The 15,508-nt window shown below is 44.4% G+C and overlaps 1 long non-coding RNA gene across 2 annotated transcripts; it reads left to right on the top strand.

The window, feature by feature from the left end:
- The first annotated feature begins 420 nt into the window (after nt 1-420).
- On the top strand, nt 421-13,770 carry LOC120396856. 2 transcript variants are annotated; one of them, XR_005593461.1, is made up of 3 exons: nt 421-561; nt 12,800-12,974; nt 13,590-13,770. It is a non-coding gene; the product is annotated as an uncharacterized LOC120396856 (long non-coding RNA). The 2 variants fall into 2 exon arrangements; XR_005593460.1 differs by having other exon boundaries at nt 421-631.
- Nucleotides 13,771-15,508: the final 1,738 nt, after the last annotated feature.

The following is a 15,508-nucleotide window of genomic DNA, read 5'->3' as shown; positions in this document are numbered from 1 at the left end:
AAAGCCTAACAGATTGATTTAGCCTAGGGGACAGTAAAGTCTGAGAATAAGCATTATTGATTGACCTTTAACATGAGGAATGATGAAGGGCCAGATCTGCAGGTCTAAATCAGTGCAGCCAGGAGAGCTGTGCCAATTACAGCTGAGTGTCTGCCCATAAAATAATTGATAGAAACATCTATTTTTAATTGCATTCATAGCCCTCATTTCCTTAAAAGAGGACTTCCTCATCCCCATTCCCTTCCCCATCCAACAACTTTTTTTTTCAGAGTAAAAGATCTAAAATTTTTCAGAAAACCACATGGCACTTTTTTTATCTATATATCAAGGTGTTGCCAAATCCCTAATCCCTTTCCTGCTTTTCTCCCCTCTCATTATCTTCTTAGCCAGAGGGTTTTAGCAACTTAAGCATTTGTGAAACAGCTGACAGGATTTGGCCCTGATTTCATTTCTTCTCTGTAAAAAGTTTCAGTGTCGCAACTCTCTGGATGGCGTGCTTTGCTCTGAGATTCTGCCTGCACAATAACTGGTTTTAAACAATTCTGTTTAATCAAGAGTGAGGTAAATGGCAGAGATTCAATGTTCTAGATCAGCAGTTTCCAGGATTGATACATCTTAATCAAGCAATTAGGTGACATTTTTTGTTATTGTTTGGTGTTTTCCACATAGGAGAAGGGAACAGATTTGCTGCTTTGCTCTGATGACTGCTAGCAGCAGTATTTGTTGTTAACAGAGACATTTACACCTAACCACCAGTTGGCAGGTGTTAACACTTTGTTACTTTCTATTCCCACATGCTGAGGATTGTGGGAAGGCTGCCAAGCTCTCTGTCTTGTGTAACACTTCAGTTTTACAGTAACAACAACACAATTAAAAAAACCTGAATGATAGAAAAGGAAACAAAAGAATTGAATCCTTTACCTACCTACTATACCTGAAGGGAATATCAGGCTTTGTGAAAAGTCTGAATTATTTAATTTTTGTTTCTTCAGGGGCAAATGGGTGAAGGCTGGAGGGATATTTGTATTATAATCCTGTGTTATAAGAAGCACAAGTTGCATATTATCTGCCCTGACATTTGTATTCCGGTTCTGACATTTGCATTCATTTGTATTCAGAAAAGGTATGATTATTAATATAGCATAAAATGCATGGAGATAATAAGGAAAGAGGATTGTAATGCTTTGATTCACTTTTGGATAACTCTGGCATGTGGGAAATGTTATTTTCCACTGGTACATCCTTTCTGCAGACCTCAGATGTGTGCAGTCCAATACCAAGTGACTGTGATTAGGAAAAATCTTAGGAAATAAAATATTCCTTCTCTATGAAATATAGCAAACATATATGAAAAGAAACCCTCCTTCTCTTTCTCTCATCCACATGCGTCACATATAGTTGCTTTGTCAGGGCAGTTACTTTAGCCACAGGATCCTTGTTTTATAGTCAAATAGAGCCCACAATGATTGATTTGTTGCTGATGCAGTGAAGTTTGATTGATTTTGATTTACAGACACAGACAGGGTGCAGGGCAGCTGCAGAATCAAGTGCACAGTGTGTGGTGAGTGTTGTCTTGATGTGAAACCAGTATCTGCTGCCATTAAGCAGGCCTGTAGACTGAAAGCCATTGGACTAAATTCTGTGCTGACTTATCAGTGATTGATTTACGCCACTCACATCAGTGAGTTTACACGGAGTGACCAGTAAGCCAACCCAGAATTTGGCTCACTATTTCCCAAGTCTATTGAATTATCCCTCCTGTGCAGTGAAGTGGTATTGCACATATTTGCTTTTGCATGGCATGCTTCGAAAGGAGGTTTGGTAGAAATGAGTGCAATTCTGTCTCCTGATAGTGGCATTATGGTTAGGGCAATTGTCATTTTAATTCACTGAGGTATGTAAGGATGGTAATGTGGACACCCTGGAATAAGTAGAGGAAATGAGAGTATTATGGGGATGGTGCAGTAATGGTTATGCCACAGTAGTGACTTCAGAAGCACAGCGGCTAAAGCTAAGGTGTAAGAAGAAAGAAAAGACTGGCAGCAGCACTGGTAGCAGTAGTGTAGTTAGTGTAAGCCACAGAGCTAGAAGGATTACAGGAACAGAACTCAGTGCTTCCCCCTATAGGAGGAAGGGGAAAGTCTAGCTGCTGGCAGGCTTTATTTACATAAATCATAATTTTGCATACCCATAGTTGCATGTAGTCTGTTGCATTGCATTCTTTCAAGTTTCTGTTCTGATCTGATGAATGCTAATAGTTTGTTCATATAACTGTATTCAAGAAAGGGCACATGAATTGTGTATAAAGTTGGTCACCCTCAGCTGGCCTTTGGCTGGATAGGGAATCCAAATTCAATAAGGGGATCTGATTAATGAATATAGCCCTTTTTACTGCCTTGATGTCTGATGGAAGAGGCACAGTCATATTAGGAGAGAATTTGTGGTTCTTCAGCAGCTGAAATTTGGTGCAACTCTCTATTGGTGAACAGTTGCATATTTGCTGAAAAATTCTGTATGGCTTGAATGTAATAGGTCTAAGAGAAGCCTTTCAAAAGCCCAAACGGAGGGGAGGGAATGACACAAGGAAGATTTTTCCCACTCAAAGCCCTACTCTACTTGTTTGGAAAGCCTTTGATTACTCAAGAAGGAATGTTAGAAATAGACTCATGTTGTCTGCACACTCAGTGGTATAATGAGCAGGAACCTGACTACACGTTCCATCAGTCTATGGGGCTTCCTTCCTTCATAATTCAAAAGATTTCATTAAACTGGGTTTACTCAACATTTGTTCTAGGGCAACAAATAATTTTCATCTCAAAGTCAACTGAAAGTTCTAAACTGAATCCTGAACAGAGCAGGTATACTGGACTAGATCAGGGCTGGAAGGTGAAGTGAGATACATTCAGACTATAAATAAGGAGAACATTTTTAACAGTAAGGATAATTAAAGATTGTAACAACTTACATATAAGGATGTGATGCATTCTCTGTCACCTGAGGAGAACCTCGATGATGTAATTCCCCTGTCTTTTATAGCTCTTGTGTAAGGTGGGAACCCTTTGTCTTCCAGTGGAAAAACACTGGCACCCCAAAAGGGGAGGAGGGGTGTCCAGTACCAGGTGCCTTGGACCCATGTCTCTGCAAGGCTGTGGCAGCCATTACTTGTAGGCTGTCTCGAGCATCCACAGGAAGACTAACCTCTTTTACAGTCCATTGTCTTTGCGAATGGGCCATTAGCACTGTCTGGTTTTCTCATTGTTGTACCTGAAGGGCTAGTTGGGGGTGACACCCGAAGTAATCCATTTGAAATACAGATACATAGTCAATATTCCTAACTTCAGATATAGAAATGATACAGGCATACAAATTGGATAATCACATCCAGTAAATCATAACCTATCCAATGATATCTTACATGAGCCATCTTGCATAAAGTACAGATCAGTTGTCATATCCATATCAAATGCATATTTCCATAAAGAATATTGAGTGTAATGTCACACTTACTATTCCCATTGATTTTTTCTGGGGTTGTGGGGTCTCAGTACTCCTGAAAGTCAGGACATTACTTCTTTCAGAAAATAAAGTCTGAGGCTCCTAAGTGTAAGAATGAGCAGCTGGGCAAGGTCCCAAATGTGTGCAACCTCTTGGGCCATGTGCTGAAGGCTGCTGACTGTGCTGAAGAATTGACATGACCTCTAGGTCCAAGAGACGATTATCAGCCAACAAGACTACTGAAGTGACTATGCCATGCTCAGGCTTAAAAGGTGTCAAATGAGTTGTAGGGCTCTAGATCAGTGCTTCTCAAAGTCGGGCCGCCGCTTGTTCAGGGAAAGCCCCTGGCGGTCCGGGACGGTTTGTTTACCTGTCGCGTCTGCAGGTTCAGCCGATCGCAGTTCCCACTGGCTGTGGTTCACCGCTCCAGGCCAATGGGGACTGTGGGAAGCGGCATGAGCCAAGGGATGTGCTGGCTGCCCTTCCCGCAGCCCTCATTGGCCTGGAGCAGCGAACCATGGCCAGTGGGAGCCGCGATTGGCCAAATCTGCGGACGCAACAGGTAAACAAACCAGCCCGGACCACCAGGGGCTTTCCCTGAACAAGCGACAGCCTGACTTTGAGAAGCACTGATCTAGATAATACCATAAGTGACTGCTTTGACACAATCTTCTCAATCATCTTACCTGAAGGGGGAATTTGTTTCAACAAGGTACAGAAAAAATCCAGATTAGGTTCTTTCTTCTGTCTGTCTGGTTTTTTTTTGTTTTTTTTTGTAAATAGTTAAGTGTTCTATTAAACACATATAGCCCTGTCAACGTAAAAGTCATTTTTCCCCAAGGCAGATTTACTGCTCTTCAGGCTGAATTCCTGAAATAAAGGACCTCCGGTCCTGCCACCAAGCAGTACTCTGACATGGACAGGAGAAGGTGCTCAGATACCCCAGTAATAGGCAAGGTATTAGCAGGGCGAAACTTCCACCTAGCGCCCCCCCTTCCCCCTCCCCGAGCCCTGAGGCAGCTCTCTGCCCTCCTCCCCACCCCCGCCCTGAGGTGCCTCCCCTGCAGCTTTCCCCGGCCTGGGGAGCCATGCGGCGGCTCCCCGCCCCAGCTCACCTCTGCTCCACCTCCTCCCCAAGCATGCCATCGCTGCTCCACTTCTCCCGCCTCCCAGACTTGTGACGCCAATCAGCTGTTTGGCGCGGCAAGCCTGGGAGGGAGAGAAGCAGAGCAGGGCGGTGTGCTCAGGGGAGGAAGTGGAGCAGAGGTGAGCTGGGGTGGGGAGTTCCCCTGCGTGCCGCACCCCCACCTTACTTGCTGCAGGCGGCCCTCCCCACACCCTCTGCCCCAGCTCCCTCCGCCTAAATGCCGATGACGACCGGGGCGGCCGAAGATCCGGCTGCTGCGGTCACCGCCGAAGGACCCGAAACGCCACCCCTCAAATGCTAGTGCCCTAGGCGACTGCCTAGGTTGCCTAATGGGTTGCACCGGCCCTGGGTATTAGGACTGTACTTATTAAACAGTCTTTCTATACATTAAATCTTCTGCAGGCACCTTTCTACGAGTTAGGTTGTTTATTGGTCAAATTGTGCTTGAGTCTGCAGTTATTCTATGCAGAAAATTCTTCAGCAAAAGTTCTACACTTGGAGTGGTTGCAGAATTGGACTTGATAAAATCCTTATAGAAGTCAGTGCAGGTTTTGCCATTTGAATAGAGCTAGGATTCCACCCCAGACCAAGATTCCATCATGCCTGTATAGGTACAAAATGGCAAATATTTGTTGTATGGCACTTTTTTTATATATCTGTGACTGTCGTGAGCTGGCTCTGTGTTGGATTGTTGAGTCTGCATGAAAAGGATTCTGGATTGTTCTTTGCCACACACCAATTTGGTAATGGTCTGGATTAAATCACTCCTTTTCTGCCTGCAGATGTTCACACTTCAGCAACACAGCTGCAGCTCTAAGCACAATGGTGAGGAGGTGAACTGGAGAATGGTCCCCGATGTGGTGGGAGCAGGGCCAGATTAATGCAAGGGCTTTCGAGGCTGCAGACCAGGACCTGGGGCTAAGGGAGGCCCTGCAGGCCTGAGGGCCAGATGTGGCCTGCTGCTTCTTTTCATCCAGCCCGCGGCAAGCCCCCCCGGGTCTGGAGCTGTGAGCGCCGGCTCGCCGATGTACCCCTGTGGCCCCTAGGCAAGGGGCGTTCAGGTAATTTCTGTGCACTGCCTCTGCCCCCAACGCTGGCTCTGCAACTCCCATTGGCCAGGTACCTCAGCCAATGGGAGCTGTGGGGGTGGTGCCTGCTGTCCACCTCGGGGAGCAGAGCAGCGCGGACCCAGGGCAGGCAGGGATCCTGCCTCAGCCCTGCTGCACAGCTGACCAGAAGCCACCCAAGGTAAGCTCCTCCCAGTTGGAGCCTGCACCCCACACCCCCTCCTGCACTGCAATCCCCTGCCCCAGCCCTGAGCCTGCTCTCCCACCCCATACCTGCAGGGGCCCCAAAAAATCGAATAGCCCTGGACCCACAGGAGAGTTAATCCAGCCCTGGGTAGGAGATATCTCTCCTGATTTCTTTTTTTCATGTTTGTGCAATACTGATGCTGTGGTCCTAGAGAGTCAAGAAATGCCCTCTCCCTTCAAAAGGCCAGGTCTGGAATGCAGATGGTTCATAGACGGGAACATAAATGTATTGTGCCATGGGGCTGATGCTTCCCTTTGTTTTGTTACTAATTAATTATCCTGATTTTCAAATGGCTGGCTCCTAGGTGTCAAAGAGTAACTGGTACAGATAGAAGAAAGCTAACACTAACTTCACTTCATTATTTTTTCTTGGAAACTTAAAAATTCCAATCTTGTTACATTAAGCTAAGTCATGCAGAAATGCACCAGCTGTTCTTTGGATAGTGGAAGCCAGATTCAGCATTACATTCTTTTTTCTTTGTTTTTCAGAGCCCCGTTCTAAAACTACTTGACACATTAAGTAAGGGAATCTTATCTGCGCTCTCCTTCCATTTATTTGATTTTCCTAACTTATTTCTTTAAGGTGGACTGTTTCCAGCACTTAGCAAGAAAAAAAATTAAAAAAAGTCAATGAATTCATTTACAGGTCGGTTATTCAGTCTCCCGCTGAAGTGGGGAGGCTCACTGGTGTCGAGGGAATAATTATAGTTTCAGACCCCCATTCTCCTGTGTTGGATGTGCTGCTCTGGACAGTCATAACCCAGGGATCTTTCTGACCAGGTGAATGAAATCAAATGACTGGACTCTGCTTTTTAATGAGAGTTCTCTCTGCTGGCATATTTGCTGAACCTCCCCAGTCTCTTTGCCTCCATGGAGGAGATTAGTGCTCTCTTCTGCTGCTCCCAGTGCAACTTATCCTTCCCCTTTGGAAAATAAAATTCCCATTATATTTTCCCCTGTTAACTTTATCCCGCCAGCCTGGCTTTGATTTGGAAGGGAGAGGATCTTCACTGAAGCACGTTAGAGAGGGTTGGAGACTTCTGTTACTTAGTAATAGCTGCTGCTGATGTTGGGCAGCCAAAGGTCTCCTGCCCCCACTCCCACACTCGGAAGAGGAAATATGCATTTGGGATGGCGGGTACCACTTGAAGGACATTCCTCTAGCAGACAAGGTTTCCCTCGGCACTGAACAATGGAGACCTGCTTCTTCACCCAGCAGCTCAGCTGTCTCCTGTTTCCCTGCACAATATGTTGGGAACATGGCAGAGAGTTCAGCAAGGCAGTTTAAACAGCTGACGTTGGCCTCCCTCTCATTGGATCACCATCACACCCTCATTACAGGGCTCCATGGTGCTGCCGTACAGTTTGGAATGGTCTTGGCACAGCAGCAGAACAATTTGTGAACCAACACTGCCAGTTGGCTCCCACATCAGCGCCTGCTTGAAGGGATCACCTCTGTGTCAGCAGCAGGTAGCTCTTGAGCCGGTTTGTTCAGGACAGCAATCTCTTTTTGTGTATGTGCAGTGCCCAGGACAATGGGCCCTGACCTGGGTGCTAATGTAATGCTGCTGATCATTTCAGAACTCAGGAGGAAAGGGCTGTTTTGAACCTCTTCTGTTTGTTGTTTCTAATTTCTGTAACAGGATTCCCCAGAGCCAACATTCAGTCTAATTACTGCTAGATATAAAGGCTTGAGTGATGTCACTTTAACAGGAAAAGGAACTGAATGTTAAAAGCAGGGGCTTCCTTGAGGGGTCAGAATATCAGGCATAGATTGCATATATGGCAAACATGAAGTCAGGGTGTGTCCTTGCATCTGCCTAGAAGCAGCATGCTGTACACAGCGTATACAGTTCTGCTGTGCCGCCTGCATTTGCACCTTGAATCTGCAATATTTCAATGATGAATGAGGCAGTTTTAGGACAACTTATTTATCCGACTAACAAGAAATACAGTAAACCCAGCTGTATTTAGTCTTTGCAATGGGATCCTGTCTCTGAGTATCAGAGTCTTAAGCGGGTCATAAGGAAATGTGGCACAGTGCCCTTCCTGCTGAAGTTAACCCTTTATAGCACAGAAATTATGCTTGGGAAGGCCATAATGCATATATACACCTCTACCCCGATATAATGTGACCCGATATAACATGAATTCAGATATAATGCGGTAAAGCAGTACTCGGGGGGTGGGGCAGGGCTGCGCACTCCGGTGGATCAAAGCAAGTTCGATATAACACAGTTTCACCTATAACGCGGTACGATTTTTTGGCTCCAGAGGACAGCATTATATCGAGGTAGGGGTGTACATGCATTCAAATTATGCTGACTCCTTTTCATAATACTGTGTAATTTATGAGTTGGTATTTTTTTATTCATCCACATTTCATTAGAGGGATTTGTCACTGTTATTGATGTTTTAAATCAAAGTGTTGTTACTTAAAAGACAAAGCTATAAAAAAAGTCAAAATCAGATGATTGGTGTAGGTCACTGGAAGGTTACAGCTGAAGTCTAAACTGAACACATTATCAATGATTGCACTAGGTAGAAGTCTGTAAATTACTGTATCGCGGCATGGTGGACTATTTTGATCTTCATATGCTAATTTTAATTGGCTAGCCATTCCATCTCTTCCCGCATACAGTCTTGTTAACTCATGAGACAGAAGTGGACGGGCTAGCAAATCAAAAGACTAGGTACTTAGAGCAAACAACATTTTATAGTAATTCAAAGAATATGAAAACATTCACACTTCTGATGCTGTCTCTTCTGCCAAAGATTGTGTTGGGAACAAAAAATGACAGAGTTTGGAAAGCCTTTTCTCTGACAAAAATTGTAAAGAATATGGAAATGGGCACAAGCACAAGCGTAATACGATTGCTGCATGTTTAGAAGGACGTCATTTAGGCCCTGATCCTGCAAGGTACTTAAGCACATGTCTGATTTTAAGCATGCAAGTAATCCTATTGAAATCACTGGAACTATTCATGTGTATAAAGTTAACCATGTGGTTAAATACCTTCCTAAATCCAGGCTGTGATAAACGAAGGGGGAAGAAGGGGTAGTTCCCTTTTATGGACACCCAGCCAGCCAGTTAGCTATAAAATCCCTGTTAGTAGCTGTTCTCCACTTGATTTAACTGTAAAGGTTTTAAAAGTCCATAGGTAAAAGGGAGGGAGTGCTCACCTGACCAAAACAGCCAATGGGAAGGCTAGAACTTTTTAAAATTGGGAAAAAAACTTCCCTTTTGTCTGTCTGTGTTGTTCTCCTGGAGAGCGGAGACAGGGATGGAGCTATGCGGTGAAAAGTCTTGGGCCAGGTATGAAAATCATCAGATCATACCTAGAAACTACTCTTTTGAAACCCCAGATATGTAAGTAGATCAGGAAATGTCTAGGAAGATGCGATTAGGTTTATCTCTTTTATTTCTTTATGGCTTGTGAACTCATCTGTGCTAACCACAGGTGCTTTTGTTTTGCTTGTAACCTTTAAGCTGGACCTCAAGAAAGCTATTCTTGATTCTTAATTTTTGTATTTGCTCTTCCCCAGAAGATACATGGGTGAAAGGTCTTGAGGATATCACGCAGGAAGGAATTCCCAAGTGCACCTTCCTGAGTTCTCAAAGGGGTTTTTGCACTTGGGTGGTGGCAGCGTCTACCCATCCAAGGTCAGAGAAAAGCTGTAACCTTGGGAGTTTAATATAATCTTGGAGTGGCCAGTATTTATTTTTAGAATCCTTGCGGGGCCCCACCTTCTGTACTCAAAGTGCCAGAGTAGGGAATCAGCCTTTACACAGGCCTTACTGCCTTTGCACTAGAAATGCAGAAAGATTCATTTGTGGTTACTGCCTGACTACAATAATACTTACGAGTGACCTATGATGTCCATAGCCAGCAAGAACTTTCTCATTCTTGAGTAATACAGAGTATGTTTTAATGCTGAATGCATGAAAACCCTTGTTCAGTACAGCTTCTAAAAGAGTTTCTTGCAATTTTTTATTTTCTTTTTTTCATAATTCGAAAGGTCTCTTACCTAGAAGTTTACCTGGGATGAAAGTGAAGCAAAAGAATTTATCATGGATAAGGTGTAGCATGACAAGGAAAACAGAACCTTGTTTCGTAGATCTTTTGGTCTGAGGCACTTAACTCTAGTTGGAGTACAGTAGTACAGCATTTTATAGGTGTAGGTAAATGCAGTGCTTAATATGTAATGAAAGAGGTGCCGGGACTCAAGCAATTAGGTGCCGGGGCTCAAGCAAATATTTACTTTCATAACTGCTGCAACAAGCCTAGAGGTGCTGGGGCTCTGCCCTGGCAAACCCTGGCACAAATTAAGCTCTGGGTAAATGTCATTTGAATGGCCACACCTTCTTCTTTCTGTAGCTTCCCCAGGAAGCTCATGTTTAAATCCATCATACTCAATGACCTCCGTATATGTGCCAATAATATTCTTAATCATTATTAAATTTTCTCTTGAGCTGATTTGCTGTGTGAATATTGCTCGGCATGCCTACAAAGCTCTAATTGTTTGTATATTTGGTTTGCTTCTGCCTAACTTTAAATAAATTTGTATGGGAGTGTGAAGGAGGGAGAAGCGCAGTGGGGAAAGTAACTGAAATACTTCCCTGATAGATTGTATTTTCTAAATGGACAGCTTACCCTAATTCTCAGTTACTGAGGGACAGTCTTCACTCATTGATATATTTTGCTTTCCACAACCAAATCTCTATATAACGTCTCATGAGTGATGTACCCGAGTATTTGCATTCTAATATCTAAACAATATTGTTAAATCTATTCACCTAAATTTGGGTTATTGCTGATTATGTACTCTATGTATCATATGACTTTTAAAAACAAACTTTATATTTGTGGATAATCTAAGCACTATACCCAGATGTACAGATCTTTTCTCAAGCTGTGTATGATATAGTTTTAACATTAGCTTTAATAACATTTTTATGCCTTCACGGGACAGGCTGGAGCCTGGGGTGTAATCAAGGAGGCTTTGCCCTGCCCTAGGGCTGGCAAGGTCACTTTAAAGTCTCTCCTCTGGGCTATATAAATAGGAAGAAGTACAGTAAGCTAAGAGGGAGAGAGAGGGGAGTAGAAGACCTGCAGGCTGCAGTGGGTGGCGGCTGTTTTCTCTCAGGCTCTAGGCCTACACTGCAGACCTGCAGCGGGGCTGTGGCTGGCTTGGGTGGGAGCCTGGGCTCTGAGGCTCCATTGTGGGGGTGGGCCTCCAGCCCAATTCCGAACATCTATATTGCTATTTTTAGCCCCACCGCCTGAGCCCTGCGAACCCGGAGATGCTGACTTGAGCTCTGAGGCGCACTGCTGTGGGGTTTTATTGCAGTGTAGACATACTCTAGGAGACCAGCCTAACCAGAGGCTTTGTTTGAGTCATAATCCACAGTACTGGAGTGCAAGGGGGTGCACAGGGACTGCCCACACCTTTACAGGGAGTCTGCACCGCATAAGTATTTAAACACTTGGCTATGCAGACGTTGTGATGTTCGTCACTCTTCATCCCTTTTAGAAGAGAAATCCTGATGACTCTCATCTCTAAGGGTAGGTTTACACTTACCTTCTGGGTCGACGCGGTGAGTTCGACTTCTCGGAGTTCGAACTATCGTGTCTGATCTAGACGCGATAGTTCGAACTCCGGAAGCACTGCGGTCGACTCCGGTACTCCACCACTGCAAACGGCGGTGGTGGAGTCGACGGGGGAGCCGCGGAGTTCGACCCCGCACGCCTGGACGGGTGAGTAGGTCGAACTAGGGTACTTCGAATTCAGCTACGCTATTCACGTAGCTGAATTTGCGTACCCTAGTTCGACCCCCCTTCTTAGTGTAGACCAGGCCTAAGTGACATGTCTGTGATTGATCAAATGCTTTCAGTTATGTTCGTGGGTGTGAGGCTGCAGGGCCGCCCAGAGGGGGGGGCAAAAGGGGAAATTTGCCCCAGGCCCCGGGCTCCACAGGGGCCCCCACAAGAGTTTTTTGGGGCCCTTGGAGTGGGTCCTTCATTGGCTCCGGGGGGGCCAGAAAACTCTTGCGGGGCCAGGCCCAGGAGCTTCTTCCACTGCCGGTCTTCGCCGGCGGGGGGGTCCTTCCGCTCTGGGGTGGAAGGACCCCCCACTGGCAAATTACCGCCGAAGCGGGACCTGCCGCCGAAGTTCAGCTCGGTCTTCGGCGTTAATTCGGCGGGGGGGGGGGCCCTTCCGTTCAGGACCCGCCGCTGAAGTGCCCCGAAGACCCGCGGTGGGGGCCCCCTGCCACCGAATTACCGCCGAAGACCGGGCTGCACTTGGGCAGCAGGTCCCGCTTTGGCGGTAATTCAGCGGCGGGGGGGGGGGGGGCGCCGCGGGTCTTCGGGGCACTTCGGCGACGAATCCTCTGGGTGGCCCTGTGAGGCTGCCATCATACGTTTCAAAACCCCGTCAATAGGAAGAAACATTTTATACCTTCTCAGACTGTGGCTACCAGCGCACACACAAAAATTTCACCAAAAATGCAGATTCAGGTTGATTTGGACAAATTGTTTTAGTTGGAGGGAAAAAACCTGAAAATTTTCAAAAGTGTATATATTGGCATTTCCGAAATGAAATATTCAGACTTATCATTTTGAAAAGATGTTTAGTTTTGGCATTTTTTCTCAATTGCATTTAAAATATATATATTTAAAAAAAAACCTCAAGATTGAAACAAAATATTTAGTTTTGGGTTGACTGAAATTTTTTGTTGGACACAAAACAAAACTTTTTAAAAACATTTTGTTTTGCCAGAAAATTCAAACATTTTCATTTCAGTTTCACGTTCAGTAATTCTTTTAATTTTATTTTTCAGTTCAGTCACCAAACCAAAATATGATTATTCGCAGAGCTCCAGCGGTGAGTCCCTCTATTTTCAGTGCACATAAGTCTCTTTTCAGTGCAGAGATGGCAGAAGGAGCAATGAAGATGCAGTAGAAAGCAGAGAAGTTGAATGGGAGTTATGGGGAGCCGTTGGAAGGAATAGGAAGGTGAGAGCAGAAGTGGAGCAGGAAGCTGGATCTATAAAATAACAAAACAAGTTATAATATATGGTGCTGTAATTCCATCTTGGGGTCCTCAAACATCTGAGTATCCCTCTTGTGGTTTATGATAAACCCCTTGATAGAATTATAGCTCCATTAATAACAGTTGCTTGTTATTTATTGTATATTGTAGAGTTTGAATCTGCTTTTCTAAGAAGACCTTTTCTTCTCTCTCTCTTTGCTGGGTTTGTTTTGTTTTTCTACCAAATGTTACATACTGTAATTTAAATAGAAAAGAAAAGAAAAGGATGATAAAGTAACTGTAAGTGTGTTTCTAGGGGGGATATATTTGATTGATTAATGTGCCTACGGGCCAGATTTTCAAAGGACCTCTCTGATTTGTGTTTATGCAAAACTGGCACTTTATTGAAGTTGGGCAGTTGTATGTGTAGTTACCTATAAGTTCATGCAAATACCTGTTAGCATGTGCATGCAAGTGTGTGCGCACAAACTGGAAACCTTTTGAAAATCAGATCCCAGGGTGATGTTAGCATTAGGTAAAGAGCCAATTCATGATGAGGTTAGTAATATTGACCAACTCCTATCTTTTTATTTTGACAGATTCCTGTGGTGTGATTAGAATATTGACCAGCCTGGCTACAAGCTCACAGACAGATTTGACTGCTGTGATGTTGCGAGTGTCCTGGCCTCTGCAATGCCAAAGGGGTTCTACAATCAAGTCCTTCTGTCAGTGGGAAACATTTCTGTTTTGCCAACCCAAAGCATTCAAACTTCATGAGTCAGGGCCCCTAAAATCATGACATTAAAATAATAGTTAAAAAATGAAAAATTGCATTGCTTTTCCTCTGCCCATTAACTGATCACCCCAAATTCATGAGTGACCATTTCAGGTTCAAAATTCAACCTTGCATGTACACAGAATGCACCCCCAAGTCTGCAGCCGCCCACTGGCTGTTTCAAAAGGGATTTGCAGTTACCGTCTAATTCCTTAAATGGAGAGCTACAATTCTTTACTTCTTCAGACTCCTCCTTCCCCATTGTGCCATCCCCTCCTCACTTCCTCCTGCCCTCCACCCAGTCTCCTTCTCCCTTCAAGTTTTCCTTCTATGCTTCCTTTCCCCACTCCTGCCTTTATTCACCTGCCTTTGGATCCATGGCTATGCAATGGACAACCCTCTCCCCCACAGAGGCAGAATGTAGCTGAAGTGAAGTCCTTGTGTTTGCCCGGGGTGGGGAAGGGATTCTGTTCGCCTGATGCCTGGTTATTCAGGCTGAATCCATAGAATTGAATTTGGTTCTTAGCCGTCACTGCCAAAAGCTGAATATGTGGTATACTGGTTCAGATCCAGAAATTAGCGTTTCTCTTACTTAATTGGCCTCTCAGAGTTGGTAAGACAACTCCCACCTTTTCATGCTCTCTGTATGTGTATATATAGCTCCTCACTATATGTTCCATTCTATGCATCCAAAGAAGTGGGCTGTAGCCCACGAAAGCTTATACTCAAATAAATTTGTTAGTCTCTAAGGTGCCACAAGTACTCCTGTTCTTTTTGCGGATACAGACTGACACGGCTGCTATTCTGAAACCCATTTTTCAATGGTAACCTTTACAGGATTAATTTCTAAAACCCACTAATATTCCATGGGAGTGTCAGCAGAATTCTAACAGAAGCCAGGAGGAAGGCCTGAGTGCATTGCCTTTGCTTGCCAGCATCACCTCTGAAATATGTGTAGGATTAGCTTCTCTCACACAAGGCGACTTCCTGCAAGCTCCTGATAGGCAGATTCATACACTCCGCAAACTCTTGCAAAGTGTATGATTTCCACAGAAGTTTGATCTCCATGAGGTTGATGTAGTATGTTGGTTAACATGTTATTTCCAAGAGGTGGTGTAGGAGGGGAGATGTTATGAAAGAGTCTTCTTGATTTTATTACTTTCTCTTCCCCCTTATCCCGTGTGCCACGAGCACTTAGCAGATTCATGGTCCTTGACTGGCATGCAAGTTTTAAAAGAGAAAGAGAGAGAAAAAACCAAGGGAATCCATTAGAAATTGCTTCTGCTAGCTCATTAATCTTTTACTGCAAATAATACATGCAAAACTTGAGCTAGCGAAGTCTCCAAAGAATAACATTTTTTGTGGGGTTATAACAAATTAAAGAAATAAATTAAGTCACCAGCCCAGCAGGGAAGTGCTTGAAACCTCCAGGCTTCGTGTGTTTTACTATTCTAAAAATAAATAAATAAATAAAGACTAAAAGACATTTCAGTTGAAAAATAATATTTATTTTAAATGGCTGTGTTGGATTTTGCTGCAGCCCAGTTCCTCGCAACCTCCTGCTTTCCCCTCCCCCGCAGCTGGAGTTTGGAAACTGAGGGAAGAAAGTGATGGCATGGAGACAGACAGACAAGCTAGCCAGTGGAGGTCGGTGGATGCTCCTTATTAGCAAAGGGCTGTAAAGAAAAATTCACACTAGACTGCTTGGGAGTCAACTGTGTACAGATCCCCTGATCATGCAAA

The sequence above is a fragment of the Mauremys reevesii genome, linkage group 2, assembly GCF_016161935.1.
Source record: "Mauremys reevesii isolate NIE-2019 linkage group 2, ASM1616193v1, whole genome shotgun sequence".
NCBI classification, from domain to species: Eukaryota; Metazoa; Chordata; order Testudines; family Geoemydidae; genus Mauremys; species Mauremys reevesii.
Note: the sequence above shows the minus strand (reverse complement) of the source record. Positions and strands in the feature narration are given on the sequence as shown.